Source organism: Tachyglossus aculeatus, chromosome 12, assembly GCF_015852505.1.
Source record: "Tachyglossus aculeatus isolate mTacAcu1 chromosome 12, mTacAcu1.pri, whole genome shotgun sequence".
Taxonomy (NCBI): Eukaryota; Metazoa; Chordata; class Mammalia; order Monotremata; family Tachyglossidae; genus Tachyglossus; species Tachyglossus aculeatus.
Window position 1 is genome coordinate 41923172 of NC_052077.1, and position 17681 is coordinate 41940852.

Below are 17681 nucleotides of genomic sequence, written 5' to 3' on the forward strand. Positions count from 1 at the left end.
CCAAATACAATGTTCTCCCCACAGTAAGTACTGAATAAGTATGACTGACTCTCCCTCTCCTTCCCTCCTCCCTCTCTCTCCCTTTTTCTTTTCTTACCTCTCTGTCTCTCTCCTTCTCCCTTGGTTTCTCCCTCTCCCTCTCCTTCCCTCTTTTTCTCTCTTTTTTCCACCCCCTCCCCTCTCTCCTTTTTCTTCCCCCATCCCTCTCTTTGTTGGCTTCCAATGAGCCCCTTTTGATCAGCACTGATACTGAAGATCTTGAATACAAAATGTCCCATCAAAATAAACTTCAAGGTCTCAGAATACTCTTCACAGATCAACTGGAGAAGTAAATTTAGTGTCCTAGGGAGGAAGGCATAAATCTCTTTTGGGAGGTTGAGTTGGGAGAGAGAAAAGCCCAAGTTCCCAAGGGCTCCATACCTTTTGGAAGCTGATGAGAATTCAAAACCAATGTAGCGTCCGAAATTATGATTTTCTTAGGACCCCGAGCAGGTTGCGGACTGGCGAGCTAGAGACCGGAATTCTCAGAAGATCCTGAAACAGGCTTTCCCATGTTTAAACCTCAAAATGGTGCCCACATGCTCTCTCCAATCAGCTAAACCTAAAGGAAATCATCCTCGAAATTTTGCCTCCTCTGCCAAAAACTCATTCCAGCCATAGAATTTCTTCTGTTGCGTTACGTCGTGGAACATAACTTAGGAGGTTTAATGAAAGTTTAAAACCAATCTGTTACAGATTTGGGGCTTAATTTATTTTTAATTGCAAATAGTACAACACATTATTGCCTGTGAAAAAAGAAATTTAATTTACTTCTTTTTTCCCTTTTTTTTTAAACCTCTAACGCTGCCTCAGAGAGAAAGCAGACTCAAATGTGCTGTTTTTAGATGTTGGCAGGTTTTGTTTTTGTTTTTGTTGTTGTTTTTTAATTTTCCAAGAACCTCGATGTGCAGTCTCTGAAAATAAAATAAAACCCATGTTGCTAACTCAGTCCCTTCAAGCTGGAGTAGGTAGCAGTGGTCTTTGCTGAGCACCCACTTGCAATGTACTATACTGAACAACTTAGGAAGGGTTGAACAAAGAGGTTACACTGACCCTGGGTGCGTATAAACATGTTCCTCAATGTCAGAGATGACTAGAATAATAATGATAATTTTGGCATTTGTTAAACACTTAACTACTGTGCTTTCAAATATTATTGAAATATTTCAATAATTTCAATTAAATTAGCATTTGTTCCAAGCACCCTACTAAGTGCTGGGGTAGATACAAGAAAACTAGGTTGGACAGAGTCCCTGTCCCACATGGGGGTCATAGTCTAAGTAGGAGGGAGTAGGATTTAATCCCCATTTTGCAGGTGACGAAACCGAGGCCCAGATAAGTGAAGTGACTTGCTTGAGGTCACATAATAGACAAACGGCAGAGTTAGGATTAGAACCCAGGTCCTAACTCCTAGGCCCCTGCTCTTTCCACTAGGTCATGCTGATTCACACAATAGAACAAAACAGAACAGAACAGGAAAAGTATCAAGGCATAGCAGATAGAGCTTAGAACAGTGTTTGGCACATAGTAAGCACTTAACAATGCCATTATTATTATTAGTATTATCATTATTATTATTATTATTATTATTATTATTATTATTACTATTATTCACGAGCCTGGAAGTCAGAAAGACCTGTTTTCTAATCCCGGCTCTTCCACTAGTCTGCTGTGTGACCTTGGGCAGGTCATTTGACTTCTCTGTGCCTCCGTTACCTCATCTGTAAAAGGGAGATTAAGATTGTGAGCCCCACATGGGACAGGGACTGTATCCAACTCAATTTATTTGCATCCTTCCCAGTGTTTAGTACAGTGCCTGGCACATAGTAGGCACTTAACAAGTACCATCATTATTACCAGATCAGACAGCAGTATATTTTCCTTGCTTAGGATATTGAGAATTCATAAAGAAAGCCTACTGGGAGAGGTTGAATTTTAGGAGAGTTTTGAATGTGCAGTCTGCCTCATGTGGGGAAGAAGAATTATAATAATTATGGTATTTGTTAAGCACTTACTATGTGCCAAGCACTTTTCTAAGCACTGGGGTAGAAGCAAGGTAAGCAGGTTGTCCCACGTGAGCCAGGGATTGAGGCGGGACAAGTGCTTAGTACAGTGCTCTGCACACAGTAAGCGCTCAATAAATACGATTGATGATGATAAGAATGGGGCACAGTGAGAAGGTTAGCACCAGAGTAGGTTAGCACTGGAGGAGTGGAGACCTTGGGTAAGTCACTTACCTTCTCTATGCATCAGTTCCCTCAGCTGTGAAATGAGGAGTAAGAGCCCCACTTGGGACAGAGACTGTGTCCCAATGGATTATCTTGTATCTAATCCAGCGTTAAGCACAGTGCCTATTACATGATAAGCACTGTATGTGCTGACTTTACTGGATGGTAGTACAATCCAGGCTGGGGTTAGAGAAGCCTAGTTGCCTAATGGAGAGAGCACGGGACAGGGACTCTGGAGGACATGGGTTCTAATCCCGGCTCTGCCACTTGTCTGCTGTGTGACCTTGAGAAAGCCACTTAACTTCTCTGGGCCTCAGTTGCCTCATCTGTACAATGTGGATTAAGACTGTGACCCCCATGGGGGACAGGGACTGTGTCCAATCTGATTAATTTGTATCTACCCCAGTGCTTAGAACAGTGTCTGGCCCATAGTAAGAGAAGCAGCGTGGCTCAGTGGAAAGAGCACGGTGCTTTGGAGTCAGAGGTCATGGGTTCACATCCCAGCTCTGCCAATTGGCAGCTGTGTGACTTTGGGCAAGTCACTTAACTTCTCTGTGCCTCAGTTGCCTCATCTGTACAATGTGGATTAAGACTGTGAGCCCCCCCCGGGGACAACCTGACACCTTGTAACATCCCCAGCATTTAGAACAGTGCTTTGCACATAGTAAGCATTTAATAAATACTATCATTATCATTGTTATTAACAAATACCATAATTATTATTATTATTGTTGAACCGGAGTCAGAGACCCTGGTACAGAGCAGTCAGTTTGTCCATTTGCTAGTCTGTCAATCTCGACCTGAGCTGGAAAACCTGCAACGGAGTTCACCCTGAGTTCTATCCACTAAACCCCTCCAAACTCAGACTCCAAGGCAAAGAAACAAAGGCTTCTGTTCCATCTTGGCATTTCCCACTGTTCTCTTGGACACTTTACTCCTGGAAGAGCATCATTCATTCAGTTGTATTTAAGGAGCACTGTAATAAGCACTTGGGAGAGTACACTGTAACAAAAAACAGACATATTTCTGCGCACAATGAGCTCACAATCTAGAGGATCAGAATGTGCCGTTCATTCATCCGGGCCCTGGGACAGCTGTTATTGGCTTCCATTCCGTCCAGGCTGGGGGTGCCATGGTCAGGAGACGTTGGGATCCTCCGACAGACTCTGGACCCATTCCCGAGAGGGAAAAGATCCCTGACAGATGCAGTCCCCGATCCCCCTCTCCTCTGGGAGACAGCTTCCTTTTCCTTGGCTCCCGGAGGCTCGGAGATCAAATTCGCTAGCTTGTTTCCGACTTGCTGTTTAGAGCACATACATCGCCCACATCAAACCGCCCTCGAGGAGAGCCCGTTGGAAGCGGGTATCCTTGACCGCCTGCAAAATGTTCCGGCTATGATTCTTGTCTTGTGAGGAGCGAAAAAAAAAAAAATTGCACTTGACCTTAAGAGGGCCTGAAGTTGTGGTGTTTTTTTATGGAACACTTGCAATGCATTGTAGCCGAGAAGAAAGCGATGAAGAAAGGCCCATTAAACACAGAATTCAAAAAGCCTTTGAAATAAACTGAAAACTTCACAGGGTTTTAAAATAGCCTCTTTTCCCCAAGGAAAGATCTGATGGTTATTTCAGAGGTTGTCCTCTGTAGGGTTATTTCTGTGGGGTTTTTCTAATCTTCCCGTTTTTTCCCCCTATTTCGTTGGACACCATTCATCAATTCTATTATGTGCTCTCTTTCCTCCATGGAGAAAAGGGCAAGGAATAACAATAGGGGCCAAAAATACACCCGTCAGATCTATTTGCAAAGTGTGTAGGTGTTTATTAATTCCCGTCTACGCTTCTCCCTCTTCCCCATCAGCCATAATCCCAGGCATCAGGAACCAGGCATTGCTTCTCCCAGATCCATCAAGCGAATCTGGTGAAATATCAATCAATCAATTGTCATTATTGAGCACTTGTGTGCAGAGCATTGTACTAAGCACTTGGGACTGTAATTCTCTAGATTGGTTAGCTTGTTGCAGGCAGGGAACGTGTCTGCTGATAATAATAATAATAATTATAATGATGATTAAGGTATTTGTTAAGCACTTAATATGTTCTAAGCACTGAGGTAGATACAAGGTAATCAGGTTGTCCCACGTGGGCTCACAGTCTCAATCCCCATTTTACAGATGAGGGAACTGGGGCACAGAGAAGTGAAGTGGCTTGCCCAAGGTCACATAGCAGTCAAGTGATGGATTAGAACCCACGTCCTCCGACTCCCAAGCCCATGCTCTTTCCACTAAGCCACGCTGCTTCTGTTGTAGCATCCTTTCTCAGGTGATTAGTATCATGCCCTGCATGTAGTAAGTGCTCAATAAACACCATCGACTGATTGGGAGATTACAATACAACAGAGTTGGCAAACTCCTGTTCACAAGGAGTTTACAGTCTAGGAAAATGTGAATAGCGATAATAAATACAAGTAAACCTTTACTCTGGCTAAGTACTTTGCTGAGCAGAGGGGGGAAGTACAAGAAAACCGGAGGAGGAGAACTGTGGTAATTTTTAAGGGCTTGCCCTGTGCATATGGGGTTGGCAATCTAAGAGGAAGGGAGAGAGCAGAGGTGTCATATAGTGGACTCTTTAGGTAAACGTGGTGAGCTATGCCTCTCTGGAACCCCAAACCAGCAGGTGGATTCCAAGTCTAAGGCCTGAGCTTTTGGTTTTTTGTAAATCTTAGCGCTTAAGGAATGCTGTCTCTGGCTGAATTTTTTTAAAAAATCAAACACTGCCTTGTATGTTTTCTAGACAGTAGGGTCAGAGTGGGAGAAGCTTATAACTGGAGGTTGGGAATTTTGTGTTCTCTCCTTGGCTTACTTGTCCCTTAGTTTTCTCATCTGGGAAATGCGGATTAAATCCCTGCTCTCCCCCTAAAACTGAGAGGCCCTTATGGGGCATGGACCATGTTCAGTGTATCAATCAATCAGTGGAGTTTATTGAGTTCTTACTCTGGGAAGGGCACTGTACTAAGCACTTGGGAAAGTACAGTGCAACAGAGCTGGCAGACAATAAATGTATACTCTGCAGGCAGAGATGGGCATTAAAATAGATTAGGGATAGTGGAAATTTGATTCTCTTGTAAACTCGTTAAGAGCAGGGAAAGTTTCTGCTAATTCTGTTGTATTCATTCAATTGTATTTATTGAGCATTTACTGTGTGCAAAGCACTGTACTAAGCGCTCGGGAGAGTACAACAACAAAGGGATACATTCCCTGCCACAAGGAGCTCACTCTCCCAAGCCCTTAGTACAGTGCTGTACACATAGTAAGGCTCAATAAATATTATTCATTCATTCAATTGTATTTATTGAGCACTTACTGTATGCAGAGCACTGTACTAAGCGCTTGGGAAGTACAAGTTGGCAACATATAGAGACGGTCCCTACCCAACAGTGGGCTCACAATCTAGAAGGAAAATATGATTGATTGGTTTGATCCACCCCAGCATTTAGGGCTGGATACCTGCTAAAGGCTTCTGTTAATGAGCTTACATAAGCACCATTATTATCAGCTATTATCAATGTTCATTATTATTTGACGATGATATCTTGGAACGTTTCTCAATATTCACAAAAGGAATCAAAGATTTAGTGACTGCGTTTGAAACCAAGAATCCCTGCTCCACCCCCATCACCAGCCCCTTCTGAATTTACCTGCCCCAACTCTCAAGACAGCTATCAACTTGAGCAATTAAAGTCGATAGGTACTTTATGAAACAATGTCACTTGGATTACTGTCTCCCATTACTGGCCAGCACCCCCTCCTCCAGCTGAAAAAAGGACACAGTAGTACAAAGAGAAAATTATTCATCAAAACCCATCATAGGGTCCATTCCTGGACAGTTGATTTCCAAAATATGTAGGTTTGGATCAATTAATTAAAACTGCCTGGTTGCCTTCTTCATTATTATATATCGTGGTTTCCGAGGAGCGAGCCACATGTGACTCCACGATGGTCTTGAGCAGGAGATTCATGGGAAGAGAGAACATCCCTCAGCCCACAGAGTCAGGATCTGGCCTTGGAGAAATCACTTCACTTCTTTGGGCCTCAGTTTCCCTCAACTGTAAAATGGGAATTCAATATCTATCCTCCCATCTACTTGGACTGAGAATCCCAAGTGGACAGGGACTGTGTCCAACCTGACTCTCTTATATCTATCGCAGTGCTTAATACTCTTCCTGGAACATAGTAAGAGCTTAACAGATACCACAAAAAAAATTCCATTCTACCTCTCCTTTAGACAGTGAGCCTCATGTAGGACAGGGACTGTTTCTGATCTGATTGTATTCAATCTACCCCAGCACTTTGTCCAGTGCTTAGCATACGGTAAGCACTTAACACATACCATGATTGTTACCATTATCCAGCAAGTCCGACAGGCTCAATCTGGAGAATATCTGCTCATTCTGCCCTCGCTGAAGAGTCAAATAATAATAATAATAATGATGGCACTTATTAAGTGCTTACTATAGTAAGCACTTAATACATAGTAAGCATAATACATAAAACATAATGCATAGTAAGTGCTTAATAAATGCCATTATTATTATTATTATTATTATTATTACTATGTGCAAAGCACTGTTTCAAGCGCTGGAAAGTTCACAAGGTGATCAGGTTGTCTCACGTGGGGCTCACAGTCTTAATCCCCATTTTACAGATTAAGTTAATGAGGCACAGAGAAGTTAAGTGACTTGCCCAAAGTCACACAGCTGACAAGTGGTGGAACCGGGATTTGAACCAATGACCTCTGACTCCAACGCCTGTGCTCTTTCCACTGAGCCACGCTGCTTCCAAAGATGTTCCATACTGGTTCTTTGGTCAGGGTTAAGGGGGACCCAGAGTTAGCCCCGATTTTTCCCGGGTTGCTAATGCCCATGAGCGATTGTGGCCCATTGAGTCGGTGAGGGAAGCTCTTTGGAAATGGGGGACCCCAGCAGGATTGATAAGAGCAAGAGATTGCTGATGCTATTGGGGGGTGGGGGGCTAGGGACCCAGCTAAACCCCCAGACCTAGCCCAGAGTGGATAGGACTAGCCACTTGCAGAGGTGGGAAACCCCGTGACAGTGAAAGGGTGGTTGGAGGGGCAGTTGACTTTTTTCCTAACAATAATAATAATAATAATAATAATGATAATAATAATTATAATAATAATAATAACGTCATTTATTAAGCACTTACTATGTGCAAAGCACTGTTCTAAGTGCTGGGGAGATTACAAGGTGATCAGGTTGTCCCACGGCGGGCTCACAGTCTGAATGACTGTGTGCCAGATCTGTGGACTGAAAGCTCAGTGTGGGTAGGGAATGTGCCTGTTATATTGTTGTGCCGTGCTCCTCTGAGTGCTTAGTCCAGTGCTCTGCACACAGTAAGCTCTCAATAAAGGTGACTGGTTGATTTTTATCATTGAGATTGGAGAGCTACCCAAGAAAAATGATATGGCAACATTTAGAAATGGCAAGTCCCTCTATTCTATTTATTTTATTTTGTTAGTATGTTTGGTTTTGTTCTCTGTCTCCCCCTGTTAGACTGTGAGCCCACTGTTGGGTAGGGACTGTCTCTATATGTTGCCAACTTGGACTTCCCAAGCGCTTAGTACAGTGCTCTGCACACAGTAAGCGCTCAATAAATACAATTGATGATGATGATGATGATGAAATCTGTCGTTTTGCTTTTCGTGGCCATCAGATAATTTTGTTGCCATCAGTATTTTAAGCAGGCAGGCTATCCCGATACAATTTCCTAATCAGTAGTTTTATTTTTTATTACCCATTAGACCTCCCAGTCTGAAACAAAGACGGAGACAGAGAGCCAATCCCCAATCTTTTTTGGCTTATAAGTGGGTTAAATACAAGTAGTTGCTATAATTGCATATTTACCGTTTCTCTTTTGCAGCTTTTAGAGTGACAAAAATTCTGGCTCTTGTCAGGAGCCTGATACGTTAAACTGTCCTAAATATTGGCGATGCTGTGACAGATGAAGATAACCAGCAAACACTTCATACATTGTCGCATGAGGCTAATTTAGACTGTTGTAAATTAGTGGTTTGTAGACTAGAAACCAATGTGGCAAAAAGTAAGATGTGTGAAACTGCCTAGTGACAGTGACTCTGTGATGTGACACTGTTTTATTAGTGTCTCCGAGATCTAAAGCAGTTCTTCCTCTCGTTTCATCTATGATGATAATTTAGCAAAGGGAATCTAGTCCCAGGATAATGATACATGCTTGATATACATGGGTGTCATATTTGATCTGAAAATCTGGGTTCCTAACCGGCAGCATTAAGATAGCTTGTCAGAGCCGTCCCAGAGATTCTCTCCCAGGGAATCATTCCACACAAGTTTTCTCCTTTCCACAAAAAAAAAGAAGCAGCAGCAGAAAAAAAAAAAAAAAACTATCTCCCCAAGTTATTGTTTCTTCTCTGGGAGACCCTAATGTGTATTTCAGACGGAGACGGTTGATTTTGAATCCAAACCACTAAGAGAGACGTATCACCACTCCCCAATGCTCAACCCATTATGAAATTTGTATTCGTAATTTGTTCTGCTAATTATCTGAAAATATTAGGGAACAGAAGCGAATAACTTAAAGAAGAATGATACAGTACTTCGATATTCAATTTGCTGGGCCTTTCCTGGCAGAATTAGTTTGGAGAAGTACTTAGTTCATTTATTATTGGAAAAGACCTTACTAGCTTATTCAAGCAAGAAAATTACCCCAAAAGCTTGCAAGATTTATAATGCTTGGAAAACAAAAAAAAAGGCAATTCAAAACCTAATGAGACATTTTAAGCCTCATTTACATCTCTAACCTGACCCATTTTCTGCAAAACGTTTTTCTTGGTAATTTACATACTAAAAGCTAGTTATTTATCCATCCCTAACCAAAAAGTTGATGAGATTACTAATACCACAGTGAAGTTAGCATCACCCTGAAAGCTAAATACAGCAGCTTCTAGAAGGCTGACAATTGAATCATTTATTTAGCTAAAATCTCCATTAATGGCAGCAGCCGCAACTGGATAGGCAGTAGAATAAAATGGAAAACCAGCTACCGCGGCTGTCACGCTCACTTTCCTGGCGAAGGAAGAGGGCACGTGGCCGGTAGAAAAGGACAGACAGAGTGCCGGACATTCAACTGTCCATCCCGTGTTGTGAAAACTCCATAGACTCTCCGGTCACCGGCCTGTGTCAAAGTGCTCGCATCACTGGAGCTGTGAAAAATTCCCTCTGAATTCAGTCCCCTGGGCGATGGGGAAGTGCTTCCCGAATAGCAGCAGCTCTCCCTGGGGGAAAATCTTCTAGCTAGAATTTCATTCCCCATCCCGGGATCATCTTGTGTCCTGCCCCTGAGTCCCGTGACTGGAAAACCATCCTCCTTATCCCCACCCGTGGGTGACTGAGTCCCTGGAGGGGTGTTTACAGATTCTGAAGAGAGATGAGGAGGGTTGAGGTCTTTCTCCAGCTGCCTCCCCATAGTTCTGGTAAATTCTATAAAGACCTATCATGTGCGTATCCTTTGTACACTCTTACGGACAAGCTGCAATGGAAGTTTCATTACCAGATCGATTCTGGTTTTTCCAGAATGTCTCCATTCCCTCGGCCACCATCTCCCCCAGTTTAATGAGGTACATGATGATGGATCTCTCATTTCCAGCCCAATCTGGGGGATAAAACGATCTCTTGGAATCGGGAGAATCAATTTTCTTATTCAGAATATCCGTTATTCGATTTTATCTAATCGAACCCCAGGCCCCCAGCTGGAGGGGAACGGTTCAATTCGAGGTGGGACCGTAGGCCTCCTGAATGCTGATGGAGAAAAATGTGTTAACTCAGAAGGAATCAGAAGCGACCCTAGCCAGGGGCCCAAGAGTTGGTGGAGTTGCAGGTGCCTAGGATCACGGTTTGGTCCGTTCCGGATATAACGGGTGGCGTTCTCCCCACAGGCCAAGAGCAGAGACCCTGGAAAGAAGTGGGCTGCCTTCCTGTCGGGCCAGCTGTCAGTCATTTCCACCCCTGTGTGTCACATGCCCCGGCCTCATCAAGAGCAGCGGTGAGTCCCAGCTTTCCTTGGGTGACTGTTGTCATGGCTGAGGGGAGTTTTCTCCTGTTTCATGTGAGTCAGGAGACCTGACTTCCTGTCCCAGCTCCACTGGGGCCCTGCTGTGTGACTTTGCACATATCGCTTACCCTCTCTGTGCCTCAATTCCTTCCTCTCAAAGGGGAAGACTGATACCTTCCTCTCCCTAATCAATCGATCGATTGTATTTACTGAGCACTTACTATGTGCAGAGCACTGTACCACTCGAGAGAGTCTGTCAGTCATTTTTATTGAGTGCTTAATGGGTGCAGAGCACTGTACTAAGCGCTCAGGAGAGTAGAATTTAACAATATCACAGTCACAATGATAATGAAATCATCATTGAGAAGGTGCTTTGGAAAGAAAGAAAACATTAGACAAATAAAAGGAGCTTTTATTTTCTAGTGCAACAGAATCAAATCTCAGGCTGTTGCCAAGCACCCTTCCCTCTCCATCCCTCTTTATTACGCTTACGCACAGAAATGAAGCATATGTACAAGTGTCCACAGGAGTCTGTGATTAATTTTTTTTAATGCACATGAGTAAAAATGTTATTTCCTAAGCACTTTTGTATCGGCCTCGCTTTAAAAAAAAGTTGGTTGGAAATCTTCATTATGCAATATCCAGCTGGTGGAAAGTTCTGCGTCAGCTTTGAACCAGGGATTGTCTGTGAGACTCAGAGATAGACCAGCTAGTGAAACGGAAATAGCTTTGGTTCAAGAAACAGGACTAGAAACATTTGCCGGGGGGAAAAAATTATCTAATAAAATGTTTATTGGGCCCCGAGAATGAAAATCTGCTGGACATTATCGGAAATGTGATGTAGGCTACCCTAAGCGGGATCGCTTTGTCTCCTAAAGAAGGCAGGGAGTCTTAGAGGACCAGAAAGCTGACCTTAATTTTCTCATTCTGGTGTCTTTTTAGGAAAGTGATTTTTTTTTTCAATGAAGGAATGGATGTGAATGACCATTTTATTTCTCAAGTGATGATTCGGGTGCTTGGAACCTCGGGTTTGGTATCATTGTCGGTTGTCTAAGGTTATCATGAAGGATTCCAACTGAGAGGGTGATGATTGAGAAGAAGTAGAAAAAGATAGTCCCTCAAAACTCACCCATGCTGGGCAGCAGCGACATGGGAGAGAGTCAAGGGTGGAAACTCAAGGTTACTGCTCAGAAGGAGGCAATGTTAAACAATTTCTGTATTTTTACCAAGAAAACTCTGTGAATCCACTACCAGAATGATTGCAGATGGAGTTGGGGCGCTCTGGGAGAGATGTGTCCATGACATCGCTATGGGTCGGAGACGACTCAACACCATAAGACAAGACGAGACTTTTCCCTTTGTTGTCCACATGCGGCTTTAACCCTTTGGTATTTGAAGACAGTTTTATTGTGTTTCAGGTGGACAGATTGAGGGACATCCAGGTGTCAGTCATAGACCTGAGCTGATGAGTGGAAAGGCGGAGGTGATTTGGGGAAGGGGGGTGAGTTACTCAGCCGCTGTAGGCTTTTACGGCCATTGCCTGGGTCCAACTTCTTCATTCATTCATTCAATCGTATTTATTGAGCGCTTACTGTGTGCAGAGCACTGTACTAAGCACTTGGGAAGTACAAGTTGGCAACACATAGAGACGGTCCCTTCCCTTCAACCCTGGGCCTCTCTGGGGACTTGCTCATTGTGGGTAGGGAATGGGTCTGTTTATTGTTGTATTGTTCTCTCCCAAGCACTTAGCACAGTGCTCTGCACACAGTAAGTGCTCAATAAATACGATTGAATGAATGAATGAGCTTCATAATAATAATAATAATAATAATAATGGCATTTGTTAAGTGCTTACTGTGTGCAAAGCACTGTTCTAAGCGCTGTGGGGATACAAGGTGATCAGGTTGTCCCACGTGGGGCTCACAGTCTTAATCCCAGTTTTACAGGTGAGATCACTGAGACCCAGAGAAGTTAGGAGAAGCAGCGTGGCTCAGTGGAAAGAGCACGGGTTTTGGAGTCAGAGGTCATGGGTTCAAATTCCGGCTCTGCCAATTGTCAGCTGTGTGACTTTGGGCAAGTCACTTAACTTCTCTGTGCCTCAGTTACCTCATCTGTAAAATGGGGATTAAGGCTGTGAGTCCCCCGTGGGGCAATCTGATCACCTTGTAACCTCCCCAGTGCTTAGAACAGTGCTTTGCACATAGTAAGCGCTTAATAAATGCCATTATTATTATTATTAAGTGACTTGCCCAAGGTCACACAGCAGACATGTGGCGGAGCCAGGATTCGTAGACCACTAAGGGTTCGCTGATGAGTTAGGGGTGAGCCTGGTTCAGTGTGTCTCCTCCACAGTCTACACTGTGGTGAAGCAGTGGCAATGTCAGTCGGTCTATTGTATTTATTGAGCGCTTACCATGTGTAAAGCCTTGATTCATCGATCAAGCCTTGTGCCTTGATTCGCGAAGCAGTCACATGATAGGAGCTGGGGGACACTGCCGTCGTCTCGTAGGTAAGGGAGGATTTGGCTGTGGGTGAGGAGACATTGTCTTGGTCTACAAAGGCAAGGTAGTTCCTTTGGTCAGGCTGCTGACAGAAAACCCCTCTAGATCACAGGCTCGTTGTGGGCAGGGAATGCGTCCATCAACTCTATTATATTGTATTTTCCCAAGCACTTAGTACAGTGCTCTGCACGCAGTAAGTGCTCAGTAAATATGATTGATTGATTGTTTCCACACCTGCAAGTTCCAAACGAAGTGCATGACCTAAACACACATACAGTCCACTGCCTTGATCTCACTCTTTCTGTTTTGTTTCATTTTGTTTTCATGGTATTTGTTTAGTGCTTACTACGTACCAGGCTCTGTACAAAGTCCTGGGGTAGATACAAGACAATCAGTTTGGACACAGTCCCTTTCCCACATGGGGCTCACAGTCTTATTCCTCATTTTACAGCTGAGGAAACTGAGGCACAGAGAAGTGAAGTGACTTGCTCAAGGTCACACAATACAGATGGAAGTGGGATTAGAACTCAGATCCTTTTGACTATGCTCTATGCACTAGGCCACACACTTCCTGCTTCTTTCTCTCACTCGCCTCTTAAAACATCGCATGTCACAATGAGTCAGGGATTGTCTCTCTTTATTGCCATATAGTACTTTCCCAAGTGCTTAGTACAGCGCTCTGCACATAGTAAGCGATTAATAAATACGATTGATCGAATGAATGAATAAATATTTTGAAAGAACCAGAACCTCTTTTAACCCTAATGAAGGCCAAACGGTAGGTAGATAGTTCGGTAGAAAGCTAGTCCCTTTAGAGTTCTAGTTCAGAAAAGTTCTTATGTCAAATTGGAATGAGATATCTGTCCTTTTCTATCACTCTGTGCATTTTATGTATTGTGTGTTCTTTTCATCAATGAGTTGTTAATTCATGTGCTGCTGAACTTCTCAGTTAAAATTCTATTCTGCTTGTCACATTTAAGGGTTATATCTAGGTATATAAAATGTACATAGCTTGGGCAGGAATTGATGTATGTGTGTGTCTATATATATCTATAATAATAATAACAATAATAATAACATTTGTTAAGTGCTTACTATGTGCAAAGCACTGTTCTAAGTGCTTGGGAGGTTACAAAGTGAACAGGTTGTCCCACGGGGGGCTCACAGTCTTAATCCCCATTTTACAGATGAGGGAACTGAGGCCTGGAGAAGTGAAGTGACTTGCCCGAAGTCACACAGCTGACAATTGGCAGAGCAGGGATTTGAACCCATGACCTCTGACTCCAAAGCCTGTGCTCATTCCACTGAGCCACTCTTATTATTATATATTATTTGAACATTTTAAGGATCTGTTTTAAAATTAGCATCTTTCAAAGCCACATTGCCGTCGGAGTACTAGGAAGTTCTATTAGAATTTAAAATGTGTCCCAGTTATACCTGCATTCTGTCTGGTGATGTCACCATAGCAACATTTAAACTTGGAACGAGAAGTCACTTTTTAGGAAGAGGAGCCTCGCTGTCAGGCCAGAGAGATTCCAACGGTCGGACGCGAATTCCCGATCCTCGTTGGTTCCCTGCCTCTTCCCCTCTCCGGCGGGAAGGACGGATGAGCGGAGCTTCACCTCACTGGGCCCTGCCAGGAGCTAAAGAGGAGCAAAATCGCTCTTGGAAGAATAGGCCCGCTTGCTTTCTGGGGGCAGAGAGAGCTTACAGAGAAAAGACCATCTGTTCCGTCTTTCTCCCGTAATGATTTTTATTGTCTTCGGGAGCGAGCTAATTCGCTGAGGAACAGGGAGGAGAGAGTCGCAAAGTCAAAGCCGCTTGGTCTGTGTGGGATGGATCTGTCAATTGCCAGGAATCCATTGGCTTTGGATCATGACGGGGGCAGAGGGTTTGGCGGAAAGGTCCTCTCTCCGGCCTCCCGCCTTACCATCATCGAATCTCCCGTTGTCCTTTGACGCTCTTTGACTCACCTAATCTCCTACTGCCATCATGAACTGGATTTCATTGCCAAGGTGATGACAATGATGGTATTTGTTAAACGCTTACTATATGTCAAGCCCTGTTCTAATCGCTGGGGAGGATACAAGGTGATCAGGTTGTCCCACGTGGGGCTCACAGTCTTAATCCTCATTTTCTCGATGAAGTAACTGAGGCACAGAGAAGTTAAGTGACTTGCCCAAAGTCACACAACTGATAAGTGGCAGAGTTGGGATTAGAACCCACCACCTCTGACTCCCAAGCCCGGGCTCTTTCCACTGAGCCACGCTGGTTCTCTAAGACCCCTGGCTCTGTCAATAGAATGATTAAGACAATGTGGCATTTATTAAGTGCTTATCACATGGGAAGTGCTGGGGTGATCATGAGCTTTACACCATCGGACATTATCCCTGAGTCTCGATGGGCTCACTTCCTAGCTTCTCCCCATTTTACGGAGGAGGAAACTGAGGACCAGAGAGCTTATGCTGAATCTATAGGCTGGTGCCAAAGCTGGGATCTCAGGATGCTCAGTCTGTTCCACTTCCCACTGGGCCACACTGCTGCAGAGCTCTCAGGCCCCACAGTGTTATACAGGGAAAAGTCCAGTAAAATAACAATAATAATAATAATAATGGCATTTATTGAGCGCTTACTATGTGCAGAGGACTGTTCTAAGCGCTGGGGAGGTTACAGAGTGATCGGGTTGTCCCACGGGGGGCTCACAGTCTTCATCCCCATTTTACAGATGGGGTAACGGAGGCCCAGAGAAGTTAAGTGACTTGCCAAAGTCACACAGCTGAAAATTGGCGGAGCCGGGATTTGAACCCATGACCTCTGACTCCAAAGACCATGCTCTTTCCACTGAGCCACGCTGCTTCTCCAATATGGATTTGAATTGATTCCCAGCTGGGAAGACATGAACCGGGAAGCCCTAGGAATTTTTTATTTATTAAGAACTTGGAAAGCAAGCAAGAACGCCATAATCCATCAATCAATGATATTTGTTGAGTGCGTCCAGTGTGTAGAGAACTGTACTAAGTGCTTGGATGAGTAAAATACAACAGAATTAGCAAACAGGTTCTCTATCTATAATGAACTTACAATTTAGAGGGAGTAACAGCTTGGCCCAGTTGCCTGGGAGTCCGAGGGCTTGGTTCTAATTCTGACTCTGTCAATTCATTCATTCAATCATATTTATTGAGCACTTACTGTGTGCCGAGCACTGTACTAAGTGCTTGGGAAGCACCAAGTCGGCAACTTATAGAGACGGTCCCTACCCAACAACGGGCTCACAGTCTAGAAGGGGGAGATAGACAACAAAATTGCTTGCTGTGTGACCTTGGGGAAGTCATTTCACTTCTCTGGACCTCAGTTTCTTCAACTGTAAAAAGGGGATTAATTATCTTTTCTCCCTTCTACTTAGACTGTGAGCCCCATGTGGGACGGGACTGTGTCCAACCTGTTAAACCCGTACCGACCCCAGCGCTTAGAACAGCAGTCGACCCATAGTAAGCGCATAACAAAATACCATAAAACTAATGCAGTTCCAATTGTCCAGTACAATTCCACCACCCAGTAAGTGCCTCATAAATGTCACTAATTGAATACTAACAATACCTGAAACTTACCTCCCAGGGGTGTTGTGAGGAATAAATTAAAACAACTAATAGAAGATGCTTTGGTAATAAAAACACCCAATAAAACTCAGGTCATTGCTTATTACAGCACTCTCCACATAGTAAGCACTCAATAAATACCACTGATGACACTACTTACAGTAAAGATATGAAGGTGGAAGACAAAGTATTTCCAATTTATTAAGAACCCTGAACATCAGCATCACCAACAGAAGTCCAGTGTCAAGCACTTAATACATTACCGGCACCCAGAAATAGCTCCACAAATTCCACTGGCTGAGTGGAAGGAAATTCCAGAAAAAGGGAATCGGGGTCTGATCTCGGCTCCAGGAAAGAGTCTTAAGGAGTCCTTCTGACTTATATTCTTTTGTCCCATGGCAAATGCTGTTTTCTGCCAGAGCTGCCCGAAAGAATAGGCAATAACGAGTTAGAACAATCAATTTGGAAATGACAAAGACAGTAATGAGCGCTTCTGGATCTGGCCTGCTGAGCAGAGGTCTTAATCTGGAAACATTTCAGAGATGATCAAAGGGTGGTTGGGTAACATTTGCAAACTGGAAAAGTTAAATCCCGAGGAAATATAATTAAAGACATAAATATTTGAAGGTAGGGAGCGGATTGTTATTAAAGTCAATTTGCTGAGCAGGGACCGAGGTCAGCTGATAATAAATAATAATGGCATTATTTAAGCGCTTACCATGTGCAGAGCACTATTCTAAGTGCTGGGGAGGTTACAAGGTGATCAGGTTGTCCCACGTGGGGCTCACAGTCTTAATCCCCATTTTATAGATGAGGTAACTGAGGCCCAGAGAAGTGAAGTGACTTACCCAAAGTCATACAGCTGACAATTGGCAGAGCCGGGATTTGAACTCATGATCTCTGACTCCAAAGCCTGGGCTCTTTCCACTGAGCCATGCTGATACTGGCCACAATCAACACCCTTTCATCCCACTTTGGATCTCATGGAGCAAAAATTCATTTCCAGACTGGATGTGCTGAGATGGCCCAGATCTGGTGGAATTCCAAGAGTTAGTCATATTTATTGAGCACTTACTGTGTGCAGAGCACTGCATTAAGCGCTAGGGAGAGTACAATACAACAATAAACAAACATATTCTCTGCCCACAACGACCTTACAGTCTAAAGGGGGAGACAGGCATGAATAGAAAAAAAATAAACGATGGATGAATGAATCCAT

At 43.7% G+C, this 17681-nt stretch overlaps 1 protein-coding gene across 1 annotated transcript in view; it reads left to right on the forward strand.

Moving 5' to 3' along the window:
- TENM3 (teneurin transmembrane protein 3) overlaps nucleotides 1-17681 on the forward strand; it is a 1099990-nt gene that overhangs the window by 159250 nt on the left and 923059 nt on the right. Inside the window, exon 2 of the mRNA XM_038755038.1 lies at nucleotides 10250-10356. The gene's annotated coding sequence lies outside the window, so the exon portion shown is untranslated. The remainder of the gene's footprint in view (nucleotides 1-10249; nucleotides 10357-17681) is intronic.